Source organism: Pinus tabuliformis, chromosome J, assembly GCF_031772625.1.
Source record: "Pinus tabuliformis cultivar Carrire ecotype Pingquan chromosome J, CPIR1, whole genome shotgun sequence".
Taxonomy (NCBI): Eukaryota; Viridiplantae; Streptophyta; class Pinopsida; order Pinales; family Pinaceae; genus Pinus; species Pinus tabuliformis.
Genome location: NC_142295.1, coordinates 602,150,095 through 602,162,145, shown reverse-complemented (window position 1 = coordinate 602,162,145; position 12,051 = coordinate 602,150,095). Strand labels below are relative to the sequence as shown.

At 36.3% G+C, this 12,051-nt stretch overlaps 1 long non-coding RNA gene across 1 annotated transcript; it reads right to left on the bottom strand.

Annotated features, from left to right (window-relative positions):
• Positions 1 to 1,436: 1,436 nt before the first annotated feature.
• Positions 1,437 to 10,814, bottom strand: LOC149228410 (uncharacterized). Its single transcript, XR_016247864.1, has 2 exons — positions 8,180 to 10,814; positions 1,437 to 1,780 (listed from the first exon to the last, which is right to left on the bottom strand). It is a non-coding gene; the product is annotated as an uncharacterized LOC149228410 (long non-coding RNA).
• Positions 10,815 to 12,051: the final 1,237 nt, after the last annotated feature.

Below are 12,051 nucleotides of genomic sequence, written 5' to 3'. Positions count from 1 at the left end.
ACTAAAGAATTATTTATTTCCGGTCATATGGAATGAGGCTCCACTATTTGTCAATACCACACACTACCCATCACTGATGTCACCATGCAAGAAATCAGGGTTAAATCCAAATCAAATTTTGAAGTAAGAGATTCACCTACCACTCCTTTTGAGGGCTTATTTTCGACCTTCTTTTGCGGACACTTTGTTTAGTCAATTTAATGTCTTAAATTGCTCTACATAAATTATCAATCCGGGTATCGTAAACTGATGAAGTGTGGTGCACTATATGTGCTTAGTTAACCTTTCTCTTACTTCGTTGTTTTATAGTTTATGTTCAACTCTTCCTAAAACTCTGCTTCAAACACATGTGCTGTGTAAAGCACAATTAAGAAGTAGTCAGAAATAAGTCCAAAAAGTAGTCAAGCTCTAAGGTGACAAGTAAGAAAAACCACTTTAAAGACCAGTTATAATGTTCAACTCTTCCTAAAACTCTGCTTCAAACACATGTGCTGTGTAAAGCACGATTAGGAAGTAGTTAGAAATAAGTCTAGAAAGTAATCAAACTTTTAAACTTGCAAAGAAAGAGCTTGAAAGAAATAACTTGAAATGAAACTGAAAGCAAAGAACTTGAAATGACTTGAAAGTAAATGACCACTTCCAATGGCACTAGACACCATTCATGCTGCTGCAAATAAAAGAAAAGAAAGTCACTTTTAAAACCAAAGATAAAGATTATCTCTCTCTAACTCGATGCTTCTAAGCACATGTACTGTGTAAAGCATGGAAAGAAAGTAGCTTAAGTGGAATTATAAAAGTGAGAAAAATATGCTTGAAAGACTAATGATAATAATTTGCTATTTCTAATTCTCTACTTCAGCCATATGTACTATGGAAAGCATGATTAGAAAGTAGTGAGGAAATAGTCTAGGAAGCACTTTAAAATCAAAACTTCTACTTTAAAGACTAGTGGTAATGATTTACTCTTTCTAACTCGATACTTCAAAGCACATGTACTGTGTAAAGTACGGAAAGAAAGTAGCTTAAGAACAGTCCAAAAAGCACCCAAACAAGCTACAAGTTAGTGATATTTTGATCTTAAAGGATAACAGTTTATGATGAAGATCATTTATGTGTTAGCAGCTCTTTGAGAAATAAAATTAAAAATCAGCTATAAAAACAAAGGCAGCAGCTTGAACCTGTCAACTTCAAATACCATTAGTTTGTAAAGCAAATACATAAACATAAAAACAAATCCCGGGAGAAAATAAAATGCAATAATTCAAACTGTACAAGGCAGGGGCCCCCTTCTACCTATGAAATCAAAGCAAACTTAAAATTGCATGAATGAAAATCTAATCTACCTTACATTCTACAAAGCAATATTTACAAAATGAAATCTAATCTACTTACATCCTAATATGCTCCATGACATCTACTTCACATCTCCTTCCATGTTGAGAACATCAAAGCTTTATTCAATTTCTTCAAAAGTGAAAAGTACAACAAAGCTCTCCAAAGAGAGACTAAAAAGAGACTAAAAAGACTAACTAATGAAGGAGAGAGATCTCCTATTTATACAAAAAGATGAGAGCCATCTCATTAATGATAATCCATGAATATCTCCCTCTACCTCTAGAGTCCTAATCAAAATAGGAACTGATAAGACACATGTCTTTTAGAGTTACAATACAATTAGGAGATGTGACACATATCCTCATGATCCCATGATTCTTTCCAACCAAATTCGAATTTGGCCTTAGAGTGCCACATAAGGGTCTTCTAGAAGTCTCCTTTCAACCTACACATGTCAACAAACTCAACCCATTGGTTAGGTATAAGCATATGCACATTATTTTCTAATGTTTAACCACAAATTCACTTAAAAGGCTTAGAAATAATAAATATTGGAAAAACATAAAGGTAGCCCAATGATAATGAAAGTGGGATGAATGTGGTGACATAGTAGTGAAATGGAGGTGATATAATGAACATAATAGTGAAAGTGTAATGGAAATGAATGACATTTTCAAGACTCAACATACCCCCCAACTGAAGCTATTGCATGTCCTCATGCAACATATATTACATTGACTCTTTTGATTCTTGAGCTTTGGCTTAACTTTGCATGATATCATTTGATAACTTCATATTTCTGCAAAGTGTTTCACTTGAATTGCAACCTGGTTGGTTCTTGTGTTACAACCATTTTATTTTTTTTTTGTTGCCTTCTATTTTGATCTTTGAACTTTGCGTAATGATATTTTGATTATTGTTGCTAAGTATATCTTTATTGGATTGCATGATGGTTGGTTCTTGTGTGACAACCATGATTTTGTTTGTATCCAATTTATCCTTTAAGCACTTTTTCAAAAGCCATTGTATGCTCATAATAGCAATGTAATAATTAATATATATTGGAAGTATGTGAGCTCTTGAATATGTTATGGACATGGAAAGATATGAATATGAATGTATTCCCCCCCAACTGATGGTATTGGCAATTTTATGAAATGAGGAAGAGAAATGTTTTTCCAACAAGTATCATTCTAGCTTTTTATGGAATTCTATGGTTAAAAGTTAGAAAATGCCGTACCTTCACTTACCCTTTGGAATGGATGAGTTGTATGTGTGTGGTGGCTGAAAACTTCTGATCATATTCTTCTTCAAGTGGCTGAACAAGAGGAGTCATGGATAGAGAGATAAGATGGCTTTTTATTGCTTCTACTAAAACTTGCTGAATCTGCTCCAAAATGCTGAAAATAATAGTCTTCATGTCTTCAAAACTCATTGGCACAATTCCTACTATGTGAAAAGATGTTCTGATGTCGAACATAGTAGGAAATTGTTGGCTTAGTGGCCATTAATGGATGCCACTAGTCAACACGAGTACTCTCACCATTGATGTCAATGAGAGTCAAGATGCCCAAACACATCTTGCTAGGTACGAATGAATTTGCTGATGTCGAGTCACCTAGAAGATCTAACGAACAAGGGACATTAATGTATTCCCATTGTTTGTCAGGATGAGGACTTGCCATTAAGGCATGCAAGTCTCAAGGTGTTTTTACAAAGAACTTAGACTCAAAGGACTATGGACTCAATAATTTGCATTGAAGCAGGGCTTATTTGCGGAATGAAAATGACAAGGAATGGAAAGTGAAAATGGAAAATGGCAATGGAGAACAGAAATGACAATGGGCAATAAGCATGTGAATGAGCCTTTTGCTTTTATTGGTGGGTTATGAATGGACAAAAAGAGATGGAAAGTGTATGTGAATGAAAATGGAAAATATGGAGTGGAATGAGGTGAATGGTTTATTATGGAGTATGGATGTGATGGATGGATGTGATGGAGACAATAATATCTGAAAGTTTTTCAAGTATTTGGATCTGATTTTGCATCAGCATATTTCCTCTTTGTTGCGGATCAACCTCTTATGAAACAAATTGGTCTCTTAGAGAGACATCATTCCCTTGTAGTCATTTGTCCTTCCTCCTAGAACCTGCAAAAAAACTAATACTTCTTCCGCAATGGAATGTAAGATTATCAAAGGAGAGAGGTAATCAATCTCTCTAGTTATGATATTTACACACAAAACTAAGAATTTGTATTAATGAAACAAGTTCTCAAAGGAAAAATCAAAAGAATTTATACCTGCTTTGGAATTAGTGCCTCAAGTTGATGTTGCTTCTTTTCAGCAATTTATTTCATTATTTGCCATTTCAAACTCTAATGATATATTTCTCATTGTATAGATCTTGTTGAGATCTTTCCAATGGTACTTAAATCATCAAAATCTGATTCTGTATGAGAAAGATAGGCTGATTTGAACAATGAGGTTTTTCTGGCTGCGGAATTGAAGAATAGCTCTGTAGCTAAAAATCTTGAATAAAAAGTTAGCCATTCAATTTTCATTATCAGTCCAAAATTAATCAATACCTTCAGAAAAGTGAGAAAATAACTTGTTCATTTCATTGATTCAAAATTATTATATTTTTTTTTTTCTTGACATGCAGCGACTTAGTGTGACGACTCAGTGTGGCGACTTTATGATAACACCCAATTTGACTTCCCTTTGACCGGGGTCTTTTTCAGCAAATTTGACCGAATGAATAGGACACCATCCATGTACTGACATTTCCCTAGCTACCCATGTGACCTGTTTTGCCTGATGACACCTACAACCTAGAGTTTAACAAAACAGCTGCGGGATCACTAAATGGCTGCGGGATCGCTAAATGGCTGCGGGATTGCAGAGTGTAAAAAAATACTGTGAAATGGAGTGGCTGTGTGCGAACAAACTAAGCAATTTCTCCATCTCAAACTTCGGCTGAAAAATGGAACTGTGGAGTTTGAAACAGAGCTGCGGGGTTTAAAACATTATGGTCATCAAAGGGGAAGCAAGCAACTATCATATCCTTTATCCTCGGATGCTTCTTTGTTGAAAAGAGAACTCCATTATGATCAGATACTGTAATAGATGGTCGAACCCAGTAAGGCATTTATGAAGACGGAATCCCCGAAGTATACATCTCCTACCAGATTGAACTTCATCATTGGAATATGTGAGAACTCGTTCAAAATATTTTACATAGTGAAATTGGCTTGGAAGAACAACTACTACATTCTCTATATCTTCCTTCAGCCATAAGTACGCACTTTGACAAAATGATACTATGAGTTGAATTGGAGGGCAAGAGACGTGGTATTGTTGATCCTGGACTGCCCGGTTTTTGAACCAGCGTTCACCGGTTTGTGGAAGAGATGTAGCCCTTGCTATGCTTCCTTCACTGACTGTAACTGTTAAATCTCCCACCTTTGCCTGGCTGTCCTTATCCATAAACGATCTTGCAAAGGCTTTGGTTACTTCCTTATGATAGCCCTTAAATTTTCTGATACATTGTAACCAATTAGCTCTTTGTAGTGCCTCCTCGACCTGAGGATATGCCTCCAAAAAATTCTCACCTTCCGGTTCAGCCCTCAGAAGCTTTCCCATTGACCCCTCGGTTCTGTTTATATACAAATCTGATGGTGACCCTACACAGTAACTTCGGGACTTCACACAGTAACTTCTTGACTTTACACAGTCACTTCTTGTGAAACAGAGGATATACGGTGCGAAAACGGCTTTAGATACCGGGAATTTACGGATGGAATTGAGAGTTGAGCGGTGGAGTTAGCGTGGATATGGTAGAAATAGTGACTGACAGTCGCAATACGACTGTATCTCAGGTTTACGGCTGTATGGCAGAGGAGAAAAAAAAACAGAGGATGGTAACCGTAGATAATGAAACACGGTAGATGATGGTAAGGAATGATAAACATGGAGGGTTTTGAAATTATGGACGGAACGGCTACCTTCTTCGTTTTCTGATTATGGAGTGACACATGGCTTATGAAACGAGAGCAGAGAGACGTAGTGCGTTAGGTTACGTCATTAGGGTACAGGCCCTTAATGACGCACCACCGTAACAGCCATATGTAATTTGAAAACCTGTAGTGATTATGAACTGGTAGACGTGGAGGATTCGGAGATTTGTAGTTGCATGGGCGCCAAAATGTTTAGTCAGCATGTAATTGATCCCCATCACAACTCTTTCCCTCAGGTACGCGGAGTTATTCAAACAACCACTTAATTTTCACGCGCGGCAGTCAAAAACGGGCTCCAAAGAACCGAACATTTCTCCCATACCACCACGAATTTTCCAAATCGGTTTCTGGGTTATCTAATTAACCCACCTGGCAACAAAACCCATGTTTTAGTTTTTTGAAATTCGCCTCTGTTTGGGAGAATCGAAGGTGTGAAGTTTGACGTTTTTCAGGTCTTTCGTTTTTTCTCTGAGTTAATTTTTTTCTCTGTTCTGCTCTTTTTGCATTCGGTTTTTTAAGAATTTGCATTCTCATTGTGTTTCCTGTGGCTTATGGTATGGATTTTGACAATGGTGACTCTATCTGTTCTCCCATATGCCCATCAACACATTGCCTTGCAACCAGTTCTCGACAAGACGGATGATGAAATCCACAACTTCCATGCACTTTTGTTTCCAATTGTGACCAGAAGGTAGGCATAAACTAGTCTGCGATTGAGGGAAAACTCCATGGTGACACCCATGTGGCTTGGACAGCACAATTTTTGTTTTTTTGTTTTGTAGCAGTATTCTATAGCAATATATCCTTAATTCTGCTGCAACTCTTTTGCTTGCATGAATTCCTGTAGCATATAAGGCTCCCCAAGCCGGGAGGCATATTTTTTTTATTGAAGCCACAGTGAAAACTAAGAATGGAGATAGCCCTAGATTGTTTTTCTCTTTATTTTTCTTCTCTGAAATTGTAAAATTTTTATAAAAAGGATTAATGATTTTCAATTTCAGGCAGCAAATACTTCAAGAAAAACATGTTAAAAACAAGACTTTGACTAAGGTCCTAGGCTGGTTTTTTATTGATCTGAGCTGGGTGACTAGGATAGGATCCATGTCGGAACAAATCTGGAGATGCCCATGTGGTCGGTTTTTTTATTAGATGCCTGTAACTTGTTAAACCTTGAAACAGCTGCGGGATTGTCAGATAGCTGCGGGATCAGGGCAGTTTCTGCAACTAAGTTGCAAAACCTTATTTGAACAAGATACAGTGTTTTGAAGACCACTACAAAGCATAACCAGACAATTTTGGACAATTTGAACCTATCAAAGCACTTGAGTTTTTTTTCATTTTTTTTTTTTTATTGAATCAATTGAAGTGATGAAGTTTATTTTGTCTCCTATTTTTTTTTTTTGTAACAATTCTTTTTCTGATCCTCCAGATCACACAAAGTGCAGGAGGAGAGCATACTCAAGAATTATTGTTTTGTCTTTTTTACTTAACAATCATTTTTCTGATCCTCCAGATCACACAAAGTGCAAGAGGAGAGCATACTCAAGGATTATTAATTTTTTTTCCAGATGTAAGAAATAAGGTCTCCTAATTACACTTCCCCGGCAACGGCGCCAAAATGTTTAGTCAATTTAATGTCTTAAATTGCTCTACATAAATTATCAATCCGGGTATCGTAAACTGATGAAGTGTGGTGCACTATATGTGCTTAGTTAACCTTTCTCTTACTTCGTTGTTTTATAGTTTATGTTCAACTCTTCCTAAAACTCTGCTTCAAACACATGTGCTGTGTAAAGCACGATTAAGAAGTAGTCAGAAATAAGTCCAAAAAGTAGTCAAGCTCTAAGGTGACAAGTAAGAAAAACCACTTTAAAGACCAGTTATAATGTTCAACTCTTCCTAAAACTCTGCTTCAAACACATGTGCTGTGTAAAGCACGATTAGGAAGTAGTTAGAAATAAGTCTAGAAAGTAATCAAACTTTTAAACTTGCAAAGAAAGAGCTTGAAAGAAATAACTTGAAATGAAACTGAAAGCAAAGAACTTGAAATGACTTGAAAGTAAATGACCACTTCCAATGGCACTAGACACCATTCATGCTGCTGCAAATAAAAGAAAAGAAAGTCACTTTTAAAACCAAAGATAAAGATTATCTCTCTCTAACTCGATGCTTCTAAGCACATGTACTGTGTAAAGCATGGAAAGAAAGTAGCTTAAGTGGAATTATAAAAGTGAGAAAAATATGCTTGAAAGACTAATGATAATAATTTGCTATTTCTAATTCTCTACTTCAGCCATATGTACTATGGAAAGCATGATTAGAAAGTAGTGAGGAAATAGTCTAGGAAGCACTTTAAAATCAAAACTTCTACTTTAAAGACTAGTGGTAATGATTTACTCTTTCTAACTCGATACTTCAAAGCACATGTACTGTGTAAAGTACGGAAAGAAAGTAGCTTAAGAACAGTCCAAAAAGCACCCAAACAAGCTACAAGTTAGTGATATTTTGATCTTAAAGGATAACAGTTTATGATGAAGATCATTTATGTGTTAGCAGCTCTTTGAGAAATAAAATTAAAAATCAGCTATAAAAACAAAGGCAGCAGCTTGAACCTGTCAACTTCAAATACCATTAGTTTGTAAAGCAAATACATAAACATAAAAACAAATCCCGGGAGAAAATAAAATGCAATAATTCAAACTGTACAAGGCAGGGGCCCCCTTCTACCTATGAAATCAAAGCAAACTTAAAATTGCATGAATGAAAATCTAATCTACCTTACATTCTACAAAGCAATATTTACAAAATGAAATCTAATCTACTTACATCCTAATATGCTCCATGACATCTACTTCACATCTCCTTCCATGTTGAGAACATCAAAGCTTTATTCAATTTCTTCAAAAGTGAAAAGTACAACAAAGCTCTCCAAAGAGAGACTAAAAAGAGACTAAAAAGACTAACTAATGAAGGAGAGAGATCTCCTATTTATACAAAAAGATGAGAGCCATCTCATTAATGATAATCCATGAATATCTCCCTCTACCTCTAGAGTCCTAATCAAAATAGGAACTGATAAGACACATGTCTTTTAGAGTTACAATACAATTAGGAGATGTGACACATATCCTCATGATCCCATGATTCTTTCCAACCAAATTCGAATTTGGCCTTAGAGTGCCACATAAGGGTCTTCTAGAAGTCTCCTTTCAACCTACACATGTCAACAAACTCAACCCATTGGTTAGGTATAAGCATATGCACATTATTTTCTAATGTTTAACCACAAATTCACTTAAAAGGCTTAGAAATAATAAATATTGGAAAAACATAAAGGTAGCCCAATGATAATGAAAGTGGGATGAATGTGGTGACATAGTAGTGAAATGGAGGTGATATAATGAACATAATAGTGAAAGTGTAATGGAAATGAATGACATTTTCAAGACTCAACATACCCCCCAACTGAAGCTATTGCATGTCCTCATGCAACATATATTACATTGACTCTTTTGATTCTTGAGCTTTGGCTTAACTTTGCATGATATCATTTGATAACTTCATATTTCTGCAAAGTGTTTCACTTGAATTGCAACCTGGTTGGTTCTTGTGTTACAACCATTTTATTTTTTTTTTGTTGCCTTCTATTTTGATCTTTGAACTTTGCGTAATGATATTTTGATTATTGTTGCTAAGTATATCTTTATTGGATTGCATGATGGTTGGTTCTTGTGTGACAACCATGATTTTGTTTGTATCCAATTTATCCTTTAAGCACTTTTTCAAAAGCCATTGTATGCTCATAATAGCAATGTAATAATTAATATATATTGGAAGTATGTGAGCTCTTGAATATGTTATGGACATGGAAAGATATGAATATGAATGTATTCCCCCCCCAACTGATGGTATTGGCAATTTTATGAAATGAGAAAGAGAAATGTTTTTCCAACAAGTATCATTCTAGCTTTTTATGGAATTCTATGGTTAAAAGTTAGAAAATGCCGTACCTTCACTTACCCTTTGGAATGGATGAGTTGTATGTGTGTGGTGGCTGAAAACTTCTGATCATATTCTTCTTCAAGTGGCTGAACAAGAGGAGTCATGGATAGAGAGATAAGATGGCTTTTTATTGCTTCTACTAAAACTTGCTGAATCTGCTCCAAAATGCTGAAAATAATAGTCTTCATGTCTTCAAAACTCATTGGCACAATTCCTACTATGTGAAAAGATGTTCTGATGTCGAACATAGTAGGAAATTGTTGGCTTAGTGGCCATTAATGGATGCCACTAGTCAACACGAGTACTCTCACCATTGATGTCAATGAGAGTCAAGATGCCCAAACACATCTTGCTAGGTACGAATGAATTTGCTGATGTCGAGTCACCTAGAAGATCTAACGAACAAGGGACATTAATGTATTCCCATTGTTTGTCAGGATGAGGACTTGCCATTAAGGCATGCAAGTCTCAAGGTGTTTTTACAAAGAACTTAGACTCAAAGGACTATGGACTCAATAATTTGCATTGAAGCAGGGCTTATTTGCGGAATGAAAATGACAAGGAATGGAAAGTGAAAATGGAAAATGGCAATGGAGAACAGAAATGACAATGGGCAATAAGCATGTGAATGAGCCTTTTGCTTTTATTGGTGGGTTATGAATGGACAAAAAGAGATGGAAAGTGTATGTGAATGAAAATGGAAAATATGGAGTGGAATGAGGTGAATGGTTTATTATGGAGTATGGATGTGATGGATGGATGTGATGGAGACAATAATATCTGAAAGTTTTTCAAGTATTTGGATCTGATTTTGCATCAGCATATTTCCTCTTTGTTGCGGATCAACCTCTTATGAAACAAATTGGTCTCTTAGAGAGACATCATTCCCTTGTAGTCATTTGTCCTTCCTCCTAGAACCTGCAAAAAAACTAATACTTCTTCCGCAATGGAATGTAAGATTATCAAAGGAGAGAGGTGATCAATCTCTCTAGTTATGATATTTACACACAAAACTAAGAATTTGTATTAATGAAACAAGTTCTCAAAGGAAAAATCAAAAGAATTTATACCTGCTTTGGAATTAGTGCCTCAAGTTGATGTTGCTTCTTTTCAGCAATTTATTTCATTATTTTCCATTTCAAACTCTAATGATATATTTCTCATTGTATAGATCTTGTTGAGATCTTTCCAATGGTACTTAAATCATCAAAATCTGATTCTGTATGAGAAAGATAGGCTGATTTGAACAATGAGGTTTTTCTGGCTGCGGAATTGAAGAATAGCTCTGTAGCTAAAAATCTTGAATAAAAAGTTAGCCATTCAATTTTCATTATCAGTCCAAAATTAATCAATACCTTCAGAAAAGTGAGAAAATAACTTGTTCATTTCATTGATTCAAAATTATTATATTTTTTTTTTTCTTGACATGCAGCGACTTAGTGTGACGACTCAGTGTGGCGACTTTATGATAACACCCAATTTGACTTCCCTTTGACCGGGGTCTTTTTCAGCAAATTTGACCGAATGAATAGGACACCATCCATGTACTGACATTTCCCTAGCTACCCATGTGACCTGTTTTGCCTGATGACACCTACAACCTAGAGTTTAACAACACAGCTGCGGGATCACTAAATGGCTGCGGGATCGCTAAATGGCTGCGGGATTGCAGAGTGTAAAAAAATACTGTGAAATGGAGTGGCTGTGTGCGAACAAACTAAGCAATTTCTCCATCTCAAACTTCGGCTGAAAAATGGAACTGTGGAGTTTGAAACAGAGCTGCGGGGTTTAAAACATTATGGTCATCAAAGGGGAAGCAAGCAACTATCATATCCTTTATCCTCGGATGCTTCTTTGTTGAAAAGAGAACTCCATTATGATCAGATACTGTAATAGATGGTCGAACCCAGTAAGGCATTTATGAAGACGGAATCCCCGAAGTATACATCTCCTACCAGGTTGAACTTCATCATTGGAATATGTGAGAACTCGTTCAAAATATTTTACATAGTGAATTTGGCTTGGAAGAACAACTACTACATTCTCTATATCTTCCTTCAGCCATAAGTACGCACTTTGACAAAATGATACTATGAGTTGAATTGGAGGGCAAGAGACGTGGTATTGTTGATCCTGGACTGCCCGGTTTTTGAACCAGCGTTCACCGGTTTGTGGAAGAGATGTAGCCCTTGCTATGCTTCCTTCACTGACTGTAACTGTTAAATCTCCCACCTTTGCCTGGCTGTCCTTATCCATAAACGATCTTGCAAAGGCTTTGGTTACTTCCTTATGATAGCCCTTAAATTTTCTGATACATTGTAACCAATTAGCTCTTTGTAGTGCCTCCTCGACCTGAGGATATGCCTCCAAAAAATTCTCACCTTCCGGTTCAGCCCTCAGAAGCTTTCCCATTGACCCCTCGGTTCTGTTTATATACAAATCTGATGGTGACCCTACACAGTAACTTCGGGACTTCACACAGTAACTTCTTGACTTTACACAGTCACTTCTTGTGAAACAGAGGATATACGGTGCGAAAACGGCTTTAGATACCGGGAATTTACGGATGGAATTGAGAGTTGAGCGGTGGAGTTAGCGTGGATATGGTAGAAATAGTGACTGACAGTCGCAATACGACTGTATCTCAGGTTTACGGCTGTATGGCAGAGGAGAAAAAAAAACAGAGGATGGTAACC